General features: G+C 44.3%; 1 pseudogene; it reads right to left on the bottom strand.

Annotated features, from left to right (window-relative positions):
* Positions 1 to 871: 871 nt before the first annotated feature.
* Positions 872 to 14,913, bottom strand: LOC143583211 (uncharacterized; annotated as a pseudogene).
* Between the last annotated feature and the right edge of the window lie 550 nt (positions 14,914 to 15,463).

The following is a 15,463-nucleotide window of genomic DNA, read 5'->3' as shown; positions in this document are numbered from 1 at the left end:
GTGGTTTCGAGCTTGGGCTCGAAATTAAACGGGGCAACTTAGTTAGACTCTAGCTTGATTTTGAAGTTAAACGAGCTTAAGATCGAGCCAACGAGCCGAGCCATGACTCGAGCCGAGCTACGGTCGATTTTGGTTCGGTTACAAAAATGATCCAAATCAGCTCAGGATGTTACAAATCAACTTTTTATAGCTAGTTTTATTCAAGCTTTTTTAGAGCGAACCACAAGCCCGAGCTTCGAGCATCGAGCTTTTTGAACAGCCCTACGTCTAACTACAATGATTAGCTAACTTTGCATGATAATGTAAGGCATTTCATGTAAAGATTAATAGTAGGGAAAGGTTAAAATAGAAAGGGAGACAAAAATGAGAAGTGTGAGAAGGATTTATGGCCACACAAAAAACCCTTCAAAAAAATTCCAAAAAATTAATAAAAAATCATAAATCAAAATATAAAGAAAAAAGAAAAAAAAATTAAAAAAACAAAAAAATTTCCATTGCCATTCTCGTTAAAAAAAAACCGAAAAGACACAATGTAGAGACAAAAGACACAATGACGAAAATGAACAGAAGACACAATTATAACTAAAAAAGACATAATAAATCACAAAATACAACACAATGTTAAACAAAATATAACACAGTGTTGAGCAATGTAACACAATACAAGAAAAAAAGACACAATGTCAAGTAAAAAATACATAATCATTGACGAAAATAAACAGAAAACACAATGATAACAAAAAGACACAATGATCTTTTTTCCCTTAACATTGTTTTTTTTCTAGAACGAGGAAGACGATGGAAACATTTAAATTTGTGTTTTTACTTTTTTTTTGTTTTTTTATTAAATTTTGAGTTATGATTTTTTTATTTAATTTTTTAAAACTATTTTTTGAAGGGATTTTTTTATATGGCTATAAATTATTCTCATATGTGTCGGGATCTCACCCGTGAGACTGTTATGTGATAGATTAAGAAACCGAAGCGATCTCAGCTCTCCAATCGTGTCAGGAATCTCCCCTTGGAATTTATTAACCGAAAGGTCTATAGTCGTGAAGAAGCGTATATCGACTTACTTGTATACGATCAACGTTCCTCGGGTACGAGTGTGCTATATCACCGATGGTTTTCCGAGATACGAGTTCTTCCACCTACAAAACGAACAGCACCGTGAGCTTACCCCTCAGAAAGGGACAGAGGGGTCCTCTTTGGGGTAACCCTCCGGTGTGAGAATCAGGTATTGTAGGAGAAGATAATCAAGATGTGAAAATGAGTAAAGGACTTAGAGTATATTTTCTTGCCTGCCTCCAACTGTGGAGGTGGTGTGGTATTTATAGTATTAGGGTTTCCAATGATTTGGCTCAGACCCAATTGGGGCCTTTTTGGCCTCCTCCTGTTGCTTCGCGCCACGTGTATTTAGGACACCTGGTGCTTTTTCATTGATTATTCTCTGACCAAGGTCTTTCACCTGACCCATGTGCCATCACGTGGTGGCACATGGGCTTTGCTGAGTTGTCCATCCTTCATTGGCAGCTGTCAACATCAGCACATTCTTTATTCCTTAAAAGATACCTTCTGGAAGGTTGCCTGATGAGTACAATCATGGTTGTCCTTATCCTGATTTAGATTAGACTATTGTCTCATTTGTTGTGTGTCGCTTACGCGCGGCCTTTATGCGCCTATCCCGGGGATGCGCAAAGTCTTCTCTTTATTCTCACAGATGTTTCACACGCTTGCGCGTATGTGATATGCGCCACGCGCAGATGTTTCATGCGCTTGCGCATAGGTTTTGGCTTTGTATCTTCATGACATCCTGATTTCAAGCCTCTTGTCTATATCTTGTGGGTTGACCCGCCCCGCTCGATGTTAAGGCGGGTGCATACCCCTTCAAGCCCCCCAGTCTAATGTGTGTCTTGTCTCGCGCGAGCGAGGTAAGATAGATATTAGACTTAATAGTTTGCTTTTTCAATAGGGCTTGTTTTTTCTTTTTCTTTTCTTGTACGCGCGTTGCGCGAAATTCCATCCCTTTGGTTAAAACGAATCGTCAATGCGCGTGGTTGGTTGGTGTTGACATGCATCAGAAATAGAGACGTTATGTGTCAGACCTTTCGTGTGCTCGAGGTGCTACAGTGGCCTTTCACGTCTCCTCATGCAGTGTCAGGAACACGTGTCGCGCTTATGTTGGCCTACGCCTGCGAGTGGGGGCGCGTGAACGTAGATCTGATTATTACTTGTTTCTCTTTCTCTCCCCTGGGCCTATAAAACCAAACCTTTTGAACGGTTTTTTCTTCATCTCCACTGTCATTTTCAGAGCTTTTGCTTATCATTTACATTCCGATTAAGAGCTTTCGTCTTCGTCCCTGATTTCGTGCTTAAAGTAACCATATTGTTCGATTCGCAATTGTATGTCTGATAACCCAGACACCACAATTTCCCCTAGTAAAGGCCGTGTAAAATCAGTGGTTATGTCTACTTTGAAGAAAACCGGCAAGGGTATTCGGGTTGCCGAGGCTTCGTCGGAGGAGGGGGGAAAGAATAAAACGGCGAAAAGATGGGACGAGATCCCCCTGCAAGTTGAAACAGCCTGAGCTTAATAGTCTCATTGCTTCACAGGGTTTTCTCCCTGAGTATGGTTGTCTGCTCCCGGCAGCCGGGCAGACGGCGGCGGATCCTCCCGCCGGCTATATCTCTTTATATTCTCACTTTTTCACCCGCTGTAATCTTCGTCTTCCGATGACGAGGTTTATAGGTGCGCTCCTCCAATTTTACGGGATTCATATATCTCAAGTCCATCCCTGTGGATTAGTGCGCATGACTCATTTTGAGTTCATGTGCAAAGCTCAGCGCGAGGAGCCCACCCCTCGGCGCTTTCAATTTTTTTATAAGCCGAAAATCCAAGATTCTTGGTTCTCATTCACACCGCGCAGTCAGAAGGTTAAGTGCTGCACTGTTACCTTCAAAAGCCTTCATGACTGGGCTGAAAAATTCTTTTATATCAAGGCTGGTGTTATTCCCATTCGTATGACCATGCGCGCGATTACTTCCGCGCCCGCGGATGATGACGTTCTTAAGAATCCATCTGGCGCGTGGGTTAAAAAATTAACTGTTGAACCATCCCCCGCCAAGAATATTTGCGAGGAAGCGTTGGTGGGGGTTGGTATGAGCAAGAGGTGGACTGACAGCGAGACTGAGCCTGTCATCCATGTTGATGGCTCAGGTGGGTTGTATGTTCATTGCATTAATTTTGCGCGAGTATAATTCGTTTTGCTGATATCACTTGTCTTGTTTTATGCAGAAAGCAAGGAATACATCCACGCCGCCTATGACGAGCATACAGAAGGTGGCTCTGTCGCCCTGAACGCTGGGGAAGTTGCTTTCCCTGATCGGTTCGATGATATGTTCATCCCTGTCGACTTAGAATTTTGCTTTGACAGCGATGCGCCTGGTAAGCCCTTGTATTTGTGTTTAGGCCCTTAGAATACCAAATTTGGTTTTAACATTTCTGTTGCGCGTATTGTAGATGCGCTCGCTAATTATGGGTTGGAGCCTGTGGAAGAGGAAGGGGAGGAGGAAGAAGCTGAAGCGCAAAAACTCAAGCTCAAGGCTAAAGGCAAAACTGGCGCAGGGGCCAGTAAAAAACAGAAAAAAGATGATGCATCTGTTGCCCAGAATCTTCCTCCTACTCAAGTGAAGGGACTTGAGAAAACCAAGGGTTTTACTTCCAAGTTTTCCTCGTCTTCTTTGCCTCAAGGTGTGGGCACTCCTCCAGTCCACACGAGGTATGGTGCTGCCACCTCATCTCTGCGCGCGGCGGACAAGGGAAGCGGTGCTGCGCCTGCTGTTTCGTCTTCTCCAACAGGCATACTTTGTTTATATTTTGTGGTTTTATGAGCGTGATTCCGATAGAGTTATTAATGAAGCTTTGTTCAATCAAATGTTAGTAGAGCCGGCAACGTTGGTGGCTCAACCTCAGGCGCAGCAAGGTGCCAAGGCTATGCCGAAGGTTGTTTTGAAGTCCTCTGTTTTACCCTCAAAAAGGGGGAAAATGGACTTCACGGCGATGCTTAATTCGCGGACTGCGGTGCGCCAAGGTATTTATTGCGTTTTGATTGTCTGATTTTTTCCTTTGGTTCAAGTCATGAATCATTTCTCCTTGTTGGTTTTTTCATAGGAATTATAGCTGGCACACAAGCTGCTGGTGGCACTGCTAGCGATGGCGCCGTTAGTTCTGCTCCTGCTCCAACAAGTACTGAATCTCCCCTCATTGGGATCACTAAGGAGCAGGAGACTATTTTTTGCGCTGTTCTAACAGCGTCAAGACCTCCCTCACCTCCTCCTGCGCGCAGCCCTCCTCGTGAGACTATTTTTGATTCTTCCAAGTCGCAGGAGAAGAGACCTGTTATAGAGGATGATGAGGAGGTTAATTTTGAAAATTCTGATGGTGGCCGCGTAAGCCCTATAGCGCCACGAGATTTCGTGGCGCTGCCTTTTTCTCATGGGGCAGGCAGGAGCTCATCAGCTGGCGCTAATCTTTCTGCCGGTTCTCCTCATGTATAAGTTTATTTTGCTCCGCTGTGCAGACTTCCAAGTTAGTGTTTAGATAACTAAAACGTTTCTTTGCGTTGCTTTGTGTTTGTAGGGAGCCGATCACATATACCGCCCGAGCTGGAGTATCACTGAAGAGAGCTCATTCCAATCCTTGGGCGTATGTGAAGACTTTTGGGCTCACTCTGTTCCTCCAGCTGAAAGGAGGTTTCAAGAGGACCGCGCTCGCGTGGATTTGCTTAATGACCACCTTTTTGCTGGGTCTGCGTTTTTTGCTGCCTCCCAAGAGCTTCGCAATGATTATATAAAGGTACATGATGCCCTTGTGGAGGCCAAGCAAGAGGCTAAGATTTCTGCTTGGAATCTTTCTGATGCCCGAGAGAAAGCTGAGAAACTCCAAGCATAACTTAGCAAGAACCGGGCAAGTTCCAACGCTGCTTTTGTGAAGCGCGGGCTTGAGCTGCAAGCTGCGCGGGAGAAACTGCAAATGGCAGAGGCAGATGCGGCCAAGTACGCGCGTCAAGCGCGTGACCTGGAGTTGGCAGTGGAGACGCGTGACCAAACTATTGCGCAGGTTAATACTGAAAAATCTTTATTGGAGACTGAGGTTGCGCGCCTGAAGAAAGAGCTCGATGCTGCGCGATCGGAAAAGAATGAAGCCTTGGCGGCAGCAGCGTCTGACAAAGAAGAGCTAGAACAAGTCAAGGAAACTGTTAAGTTATTAAACTCTCAAATCCCTGCTCTTGAAACGTCTGTTTCTTCCCTCGCGCAGGACCGTCAATGGCTGATTTCACAGGGTGTGACTCGTTGCGCTTATGCCATGAAATACTCAGACGAGTTTCAGACCCTTGTGATGGACTGTAATACGGCGTCGCGCTTGGTGGGTCGGGCTGAGGGGTTTAAGGATGGTTATGAATATGGCATGCTAAAGAAGAATCCATCCGACTACCCTTATCAGCTCGATGCTGTCTGCGCTGACATGGCTGAGGTGGGGGAGAAGTACTTGAATACTCCAATTCCCATCCTTGAGCAGGTATTTTAACCTTACTGAGTTTACTTGACTTATTTTCATAATCTTTGGTACTTATACTGTTCCTTGTGACTTGCAGATAGCCGAACTTGCTGACCAGCCCGATCTTGGCGCTTTAAAGAAATTACTTGATGAATGTGAAGGGACTGGTGGCAATGATGATGGCGCGGGCAACGCTACCTCTGCCAGCGGCTCTGGCGTGGCCAAAGGACCTACTCCTGACGCTATCATGACAGAAGACGACAATATTCAAGACGAACAGCTTGATTATGGTACGTTTGGAGATGACGAGGAGCAAGTTACGCCAGATGCTGAGGGAGGAAATAATGATGAGGAGGATGAAGAGGCTGATATTAACATAGAGACTTGAAAAGCCCTTCTTGTTTTTTTCTTTTTTTTTTGTTTTTTTTTTTTGTGTTTGTAGTTTTTACCTCATCATTTGTAAATTTGTAAACTTCTATGTTTCGGAATGATATTTTGTTTTTCCCTTATTCGCATCTTGTGCATTCCCAATTCATCTCTTTATATTGCATGTGTGTGCTTGTTGAATATAAGGTATGCTTACACATTGAAACTTGAACAAGGTTGTAAGGAAATTATTTTTACTTAATCCTTAACAGTTGTCATATTTCAAGTTTTTTTTTTTTGCGATATTCTGAATATGCTGACACGTGCCTTGGCACTTTATTATTCCTCTTTTGCGCGACGTTATCGTGCATTTATTATAGGGAATTATGAGTGAGTTTTTTTAGCCTTTACGTGTCACTATGTGTTACTCTGCTTATATCCATTATAATCCCATGCGCGGCCCCGACCTGAGACCTTAACAACTATGCTTTGGCATGTGCTTTGCCTTAGTTGTGCTTAGGTATTTTTATGGTCCAGCTGCGCAATACGTAGGATGGAGCTATGAGTAATTTGAGCTAAGACTCATATTATTGGGCTAAGGCCCTGACGTTTTAGAGTTAAAACTCGTTAACGCGTCTGAGCTTGAAGCTCGCGCATGTATGTTTTACTTCGTTTTATTTTTAGTTTGATGTCAATACAATGTTGTCATATTGCTCAAAATTAATAAAGGGAAGTGTGAAACATGTATGCAAAAGGTAATAGAACGCATAGAGCGTATCATTATTCATAATGGCTTAAAAAGCCTTGATTACAAACTTGACAACTTTTACATGAAACATTTTCTAAGTTGTGCTGCGTTCCATGTGCGCGGGATCTTCTTTCCATTTAAATCTTTTAAAGCGTATGCGCCTTTTCCCAATTCTTCCGAGACTTGATAAGGTCCCTCCCAGTTGGGAGACATCTTTCCCGGGGGTATTGCGCGACTAGCTTTATTGTTCCGAAGGACAAAATCATTCTTCTTGAAGTGGCATTCTTTCACGCACTGATTGTAGTATTTTTCTAGCTTTTTCTTGTATTTGGCTTCACTGATGATAGCCGCCTCTCTACGTCCCTCAAGCAAATTGAGATCCAACCTCCTTTCTTGCTCGTTATCCGTCTTACTCATCATGATAGGATGGGCATCCAATCTCTGCTGGAATCATAGCCTCCGTTCCATAGGTTAGGCTGAACCGGGACTCGCCATTGCTGGTTTTGCTTAATGTCCTGTGTGCCCACAGGACATTAGGTAACTCCTCGACCCATGCATGGGACTCTCCCTCCAACCTTTTCTTCAGCCCGTTCAGCAAGCTTTGGTTCGCGCGTTCCACTTGATCATTCCCTTGAGGGTGGTATACTGAAGTGAAGACCTGATTGATGTGCAATTCCTTGAACCAACTGGATATCTTCCTGTCAGTGAATTGTTTGCCATTGTCGCTCACGATTTCCATGGGGAGGCCAAAACGGCATATGATGTGACTCCAAATAAATTGCTTCATTGCCTTGGCTGTAATTTTTGCCAGTGGCTTGGCTTCAACCCATTTTGTGAAATAGTCTACTGCCACTACCAAAAACTTTACTCGCCCTGGCGCTTGTGGTAAGGGACCCACAATATCGATTGCCCACTTGTGGAAAGGCCATGCAGAGGTTACCGGAATCAAGTTGTTCTTTGGCCGCATGGTATTTGGCGCATAGCTCTGACACGCTTTGCATTTTTTGATCTCTTTTAACGCGTCCAAGTACATGCCTGGCCAATAGTAACCTGCGTTCATTGCCTTGGCGACCACCATGCGCGGGCCAGCATGTATTCCACAGATTCCTTCGTGTATCTCTCTGATCACATAGCTTGCTTCCTCAGCGTCTAGGCATTTCATGAGTGGTCCAAAATAAGAGCGTCGATATAACGTACCATCGAGCATTTCGTAGTTCTGCGACTTGTGTCTTATCTTCCTCGCCTGTGCGCGATCGTCTGGTACCTTTCCCTCATTCAAGAATTCCATTATTGGAGTTATCCATGATGAAGGTGTTATATGAATTACAAGAACAGACTTCGCTCCCACTGACGGGTTGCTCATTACTTCCACCCTGACATCTTTGCCAAAATGATCGAAGCTGGTTGATGCCATCTTGCTTAGCGCGTCGGCAGACTTATTTTCACTGCGCGGAATGTGTATGATTCTGAAAAAGTCAAATTGTTCGGTGAGTTTCTTCGCCTGCTCTAGATACAGAGGCATGGTGTTCTCCTTGGCATCATAAAGGCCATTGACTTGTGCTTCTACCAGGTATGAATCTACATGAGCCTCAAGCTTTTTAACTCCGAACTTGTGCGCGATGCGCAAACCAGCCAGCAGGGCTTCATACTCAGCTTCATTGTTGGTGCTCTTGAAATCCAACCTGATTGCGTAAGTATACTCATGATTTTCTGGATCCACCAGTTTGAGGCCTGCGCCGGACCCTTCGTTGTTTGAAGCTCCATCAGTGAATAATCTCTAAACGTTTTCTTCATTATTGGCTTGCGGAGGGTCTACTTCGCGCTGAGCCTCTTCGACTTTTCCTTCAGGGATTTCTGCGATGAAATCAGCTAAGACTTGTCCCTTGATTGCTGGACGAGGCTTATAGGTGATCGTGTGCTCCCCTAATTCCAGCGCCCATTTTGTCATCCTTCCTGAGAGCGCGGGACGTCGCAAGACTTGCTGGATGTTGTAATCAGTCAGGACTTCAATAGGATGACCATTGAAATATCTGTGAAGCTTGCGCGACGCATGCGTTAGTGATAAAACTAACTTTTCTATGATGGTGTAGCGCGTCTCAGGATCTGTCAGCACCCAACTTACATAATAAATTGGTGTTTGGATTCCCTTGCGATCCACCAATAATACTGCGCCAATGGCCCGCTCTCCTGCTGACAGGTACAACGTTAAAGTTTCACCAGGTAGTGGAGCTGTAAGCGCAGGCAGATTTATCAGACATTCTTTTATCTCACTGAAAGCTTGCTCGGCCTCAGGCGTCCACTTGAATTGGCTTTTCTTTAAGCAATTTCTCAGTGTGTTAATGAATGGGGTAGATTTGCTTGCATGGTTTGCTAGGAACCTGTTAATTGATACCAATCTACCATTCAACTTTTGAACTTCCTTCATGGTGGATGGTGAGGGCATGCCGAGGATAGCCTCCACCTTCTCTGGGTTCACCTTGAAACCATCCTTGGTGACCATTACGCCGAGAAATTTCCCTTCTTCAACACCGAATGTGCATTTGCTCGGGTTGAGCTTCATGTTTACTTCCTTTAGGCGCCGAAGGGTTTCTTCGATGTCTTTGAGCATTTGTTTTTCCTCCCTGCTTTTAATCACCAAATCATCCACGTAGACTTCTAAGTTTTTCCCAATCTGCTCGTTGAAAATTGTATCCATGAGTCTTTGGTAAGTGGCTCCTGCATTCTTCAAACCAAAGGGCATTTTTGTGTAACAGAAAACACCCTTGTCAGTTCTGAAAGCAGTCTTGTCTTCATCCTGTGGTGCCATTTGAATTTGGTGATAGCCCTTATAGGCATCCAGGAAACATTTGAGCTTAAACGGCACCACAGAGTCTACCTTCATGTCAATGTTTGGGAGGGGGTAACAATCTTTTGGACACGCCTTGTTGAGGTCCTTGAAATCAATGCACATTCTCCATGACCCATTGCTCTTCTTTACCATCACAGGATTGGCTACCCATGTTTGATATCGTATTGGGCGAATGATATTCGCGCGCAGTAGATCCTCTACTTGCTCATTCATGGTCTTTGTCTTCTCGTCTCCCATGACTCTTTTATTTTGAGCAATTGGCTCCACGGACTTGAATGTGTTGAGAGAGTGCTGTGCCAGGTCTCGCGGAACCCCAGTCATATCAGAATGTTGCCACGCGAAGACTGACATATACGTTGTGAGCAATCTTTTCATTCTCACTCTTGTGTCATCTGATATCGTAGCTCCGATTGTGATTGTTTGTTCTAGGAATTTTGGGTTGAGAATCCTTTCCTCTGGCGCGTTGTTTACCACTGGAAGCTTCATTCTCCCCTCTCGAGGTATACTTATTACTGCCCATAAATGATCTCGGTACACAAATGTTACTCCTATTGGTGTTGGGAACCCCAACGCGCCATGCGCTGGTGACGGTATGGCGTTGAATTGGGCAATCGTTCCTCTGCCCAAGATCATACTATGGCATGAAGTGGTGGGCAAGACCAGGAAGTTGACAATTTCAGCTCGCTTGTGCTTCTCATCCCCCATAGTTAGTTCGAATTGTATCTGACTTAGGGGTGAATAATTTCGTTTGAGACACCCGAGATTGGTGCACTCACAACTTCAAGCCTTGCTTGGTCTGCTGGATCCAACTTCCTGAAACATTGCTCATACATGATGTCTGACTCACTACCGGTGTCCACCAGGACTCTTGACACCTCATAATGAGCGATGTGTGCAGTGATGACTAGAGGGCTGCTGATAGACGGGCCTCCTCTGATTCTTGGAAAGATTACTTGTTGCTCGCGCCAATCCCCTTGGATTTGCGCGCTTCTCTTCCTCGATCTTTGCCCTTGCCTTCTTCCTTCAGCTACACAGATTCTTTTGAATTTTTTACTGGCTGAGGCTCCGTCTGGTTGTTCATTCTCTGGTCTTGGATTTTTTACCAGGTGAGCCAACTTGCCTGATTTCACATCTTTTTCGATCGCATCCTTCAAATGATGGCATGCATCAGTGTTGTGCCCTGTGGATTTGTGAAACTCACAATATTTGCCACTGTTCGGTGGTTTCTTATGGAGTAATGGCCTGGGGTTTTTAAACTGGACATTCTCTGTGCTTAACACTTGCGAAGGCGTTTTGGTGATGGGAGTCCATATTCTTGGTAGAGGTCTGTTAGGCTCTCTGCCGCCTTCCTTCTTGTCACCTTCTCCGCGATTAAGAATGTCTTTTTGGGGTTGGGGTGAACTTTGTTGCGCTTGCTTTTCTGTAGGAGAATAATTGGTTTGTTGCAACCTGGACCATACGGAGTTTTGTTTGCGCCTCTTTTCATTGTTGCGTGGTGCTTCTGTTTGATGCCCTTTATCTCTTGCTCTGTCTTGGGCAATTTGTTTTTCATTTCGCGCGAAGACTCGCGATGCTTCCATAAGCTTAGCCCAAGTGGTTGGCATGCCTTCTCTGCTCACGAGAGCTCTGCGGAGTTGATCACTGCGCGCACCTTGTATAAAGGCCACGCGCAAGAGTTGTTCAGTGATGCCTCCAATTGCAAGAGATTCCTGATTGAAACGAGTTATGTAGTCTTCAATGGTTTCATCATTCCTGCGTACGCAGTGCATGATGTCATCGGGGTCGCGCGTCTGTCTGCGCAGCTGTACAAAGTGAGCCTGGAACTTTTCCAATAGCTTTTCGAACCCATCGATTTGTCCTGTCGGCAAGCTTTCGAACCAGACACGCGCTGCGCCCGTGAGGCAGCGAGCAAACATGTGACACCATGTTGGCATCGTCCAGCTTTCTAAGTTTCCAGTGTTATAAAAACCTTGTAAGAAATCATCTGGATCTGTTGTACCATCGTACTTGCCTAAACCACTTGGCATCTTGGTTTTGTGTTGAATGGGAGCCTTCGCAATGCGCTCAGCGAATTTTGAATGTTTTACCAAGATGGCTGGCCTATATGGTGTGGTTACGTCCACTTGCTCTTTCGCTTACGGGTTGTATGGTGTGTATAAATCCATATCAGCTTTGGCTCCAGGTGCTATGTGCATGTGTGCGCGAAGCTGTGAACCTCCTGCAATGAGTATCTCGCGTCTTCTTCATGCTGTGCACCTCTTCCTCATCACTAATATCAGCTTGTTCGGTGTGAACAGAATGACCGTCTTCCAGCGCGCGCGTCTTTTTTGTTGTTCCCTGAATGGTTTGTTTATCAAATGCGAGCCTTTGTGTTAAATCGGCTAACTTTTTGTGTTTTACCAACTCATTGTATTTGTCCATTAAACGCCGTTGTTCGTTTATGAGCCATTCTTTAGGGTCATTGGTTTCAACTTCCGGGCCCATTGGTCCTTTTTGTTTTGCACCAGTCAGATTTTGGAACGTGAGATCGTCTGGGGGAGTTTCAGTTTGACTATGAGGTGTTGTGTTGAAGGGATGGTTACTGGTGGTGCGCGCAGTGTCACGCGGCGCCCTCAGAACCTGATGTCCCTCATTAACATCCTCAAGCTCATTATCCTCCAGAACTTGATCATTGTTTCGAACACCGGAAACCATGGTGAAGAAAAAAAATTGATGAAATAGTAGTTTTGTTGCCGTTGTAACAGGTGATGGCGCCAATGAAGAAGCGTGTATCGACTTACTTGTATACGATCAACGTTCCTCGGGTACGAGTGTGCTATATCACCGATGGTTTTCCGAGATACGAGTTCTTCCACCTACAAAACGAACAGCACCGTGAGCTTACCCCTCAGAAAGGGACAGAGGGGTCCTCTTTGGGGTAACCCTCCGGTGTGAGAATCAGGTATTGTAGGAGAAGATAATCAAGATGTGAAAATGAGTAAAGGACTTAGAGTATATTTTCTTGCCTGCCTCCAACTGTGGAGGTGGTGTGGTATTTATAGTATTAGGGTTTCCAATGATTTGGCTCAGACCCAATTGGGGCCTTTTTGGCCTCCTCCTGTTGCTTCGCGCCACGTGTATTTAGGACACCTGGTGCTTTTTCATTGATTATTCTCTGACCAAGGTCTTTCACCTGACCCATGTGCCATCACGTGATGGCACATGGGCTTTGCTGAGTTGTCCATTCTTCATTGGCAGCTGTCAACATCAGCACATTCTTTATTCCTTAAAAGATACCTTCTGGAAGGTTGCCTGATGAGTACAATCATGGTTGTCCTTATCCTGATTTGGATTAGACTATTGTCTCATTTGTTGTGTGTCGCTTACGCGCGGCCTTTATGCGCCTATCCCGGGGATGCGCAAGGTCTTCTCTTTATTCTCACAGATGTTTCATGCGCTTGCGCGTATGTGATATGCGCCACGCGCAGATGTTTCATGCGTTTGCGCATAGGTTTTGGCTTTGTGTATTCATGACATCCTGATTTCAAGCCTCTTGTCTATATCTTGTGGGTTGACCCGCCCCGCTTGATGTTAAGGCGGGTGCATACCCCTTCAAGTCGTGTAGACAACTAATATTCTTTGTAGCTCCAAGCTTAACCCTTTGACCACTAGAACCAATGTGTCATCATACAAGATGTGTATATCCATGTATAGATCTCCTGATGCCGAGCTATTTCTGCTCATCATTGCTTTAAGGTTCTTGAAGTAGTTTGCCGGCAAATGGCCCGTAAGCTCGTTGCTAGACAGATCAAGAATCCGCAGCTTTGGAAACGGGCTTTTCGTGGTGGATGCGTGTAATGGGCCGTTGAGTTTATTACCACGCAAGACAAGAACTTGCAATTCAGGAATTGTGTCGATCCAATGCGGGAATCCACCGGTTAGCATGTTGTTCCCCAGATCTAGAACTTCAAGATTCCTGCAATTGATCAAACTCCTAGGAATCAAACCTTCGAAATGATTGCCGTTCATGTTTATGCTCCTTAAATCGTTTTGCTTCAAGAATGTTACGGGAATGCTTCCATTGAACCAATTCAACCGCCAATCCAACACTTTGAGCTTCGGGCTGAAATGACCCGCGCATTGTGGAATTGGGCCTGTAAACTGGTTAATCCCAAGGTCAAGAATCTCCAAGGATCTCAACTTGCAGACTGATTCAGGGACCGGGCCCGTTAACGAATTATTACCCAAAGTCAAGTATCTTAATCTTTCACACTTGGTTACAGTTTCAGGAATATAACCTAAAAGTTCATTATCATGAAGCATAAAGTGCTCCAACTTTGTAAGTTTACCAAGTGAATCAGGGATTGGGCCCGTTAGCCCGTTTATGAGCAAGTACATCTCAACTACAGACTTCAAGTTTCCCAACTCTTCAGGAATAGAACCGTCAAACCGGTTATCATTAAGGTACAACTTCTCTAGTTTGGTTAGATTCCCAACCTAAACCGAGATCTTACCGCTTAGCTCGTTGTGACTAAATGCTAACTGAATCAAAAACTCTAGTTTTCCTAGTTCTTTCGGGATAACACCCGAAAGAGTGTTATAATGAGCATCTAATATCTTTAACCTGCTCAGGTTCCTGAGTGAACCCGGGATGGGACCCGTGAGCAGATTATGGCCCAATTGCATAATAATCAATTCCTTCACGTTTCCTAGTTCATTAGGAATCTGGCCCGAAAGTTGGTTCATGTATAAAGATAAAACCCTTAACGAGCCCAAGTTTCCTAATGATGGTGGGATCGGGCCCGTTAGATTGTTCAGGAACAAGTACAACTCACAGAGTTTACTAAGATTTCCTAAACTAGATGGGATTGAGCCCGTTAGAAAGTTAAATGATATGTTAACCATCATTAAATTTCCTAGATTTCCAAAAGAAACAGGAATATGACCTCCTAGATTATTATCATTCAACAAAAGGGTCTGCAGGCCCATTAATGTTCCCATCTCTCACGGAATCTTTCCAGAGAAATGATTACCCGAGAGATCAAGGAACACAAGTTTAGAAAGGTACCTGATTTCAACCAGGATGGGCCTGGAAACATTGTTTATTCTGAGGTCTAGATGTGTTAGACTAGTGAAAGATGAAAACGCGAACTTTAGAAGTGTACCGTTTAATCTAGAACTAGACAGGTTGAGTTTGATCACGTGCCCGTGATCGTTGCAGTGAACACCGTACCAGGTGCATGGTGCGGTGGTCGTGATTCGGTTGGAAGTAGGTTGAAATGACCATGAGGATAATAATGGGTTTGTGAGGCTGGTTTTCCAGTTGAGTATAGAATCAGCTTCTTGTTTTGAAGCAAAAGTGTGAATTGTTGAGATGAAAAATGTAAAAAGAATAATAATAAAGAGTGACTTCATTGGTGTTTTGATGTTGAATAAAAGATGGGTTAAACTTTCAGTATATATAGATATGTGTGTGTATTTTTGGTTGTGACAAATGTCTGATACTAGAGATGAACTTGACTTGTTGATAGGTATGTATTAGGACAGATTTCAAATTTGTTCATTCCTTGTGGCTTCTTGGCAAATATATGCCATCTCTTACGTGCATGTTACGGAAATTAGACTTGACCGACCTGTGTTCACAACATTGGCTTCCTCACCAAATCATAGATTTGTTGTTACAATTTTATAATCTTTTTTTTTTCTTAATTAATTTTCTCTAAGATTTGCATGTCGGGCCTCTTAAGTAATGGGCCTTATGGTTGTCTAACATCATCTGTTTATGGGCCTTCGTGTTGCTTCTTGAATCTCGGTTCTCTTCTCAGTTGCTAGCTAAAAAGCGCCTCCTACATCCAGGACCGAAGATCTCAAGGTTGGATCATGTGTAGTCATAACACTCTACCATGGGTCATTTTGAGACACGTAGCGTCCCAGTCAGCAATGACACATTTTGCAAAAAATGGTG

The sequence above is a fragment of the Bidens hawaiensis genome, unplaced genomic scaffold (assembly GCF_021521415.1).
Source record: "Bidens hawaiensis isolate Kalapana, Puna unplaced genomic scaffold, B.hawaiensis_p1.1 tig00032168_1, whole genome shotgun sequence".
Lineage (NCBI taxonomy): Eukaryota > Viridiplantae > Streptophyta > Magnoliopsida > Asterales > Asteraceae > Bidens > Bidens hawaiensis.
The sequence above is the reverse complement of the archived record's forward strand: the minus strand, read 5'-3'. Positions and strand labels throughout refer to the sequence as shown.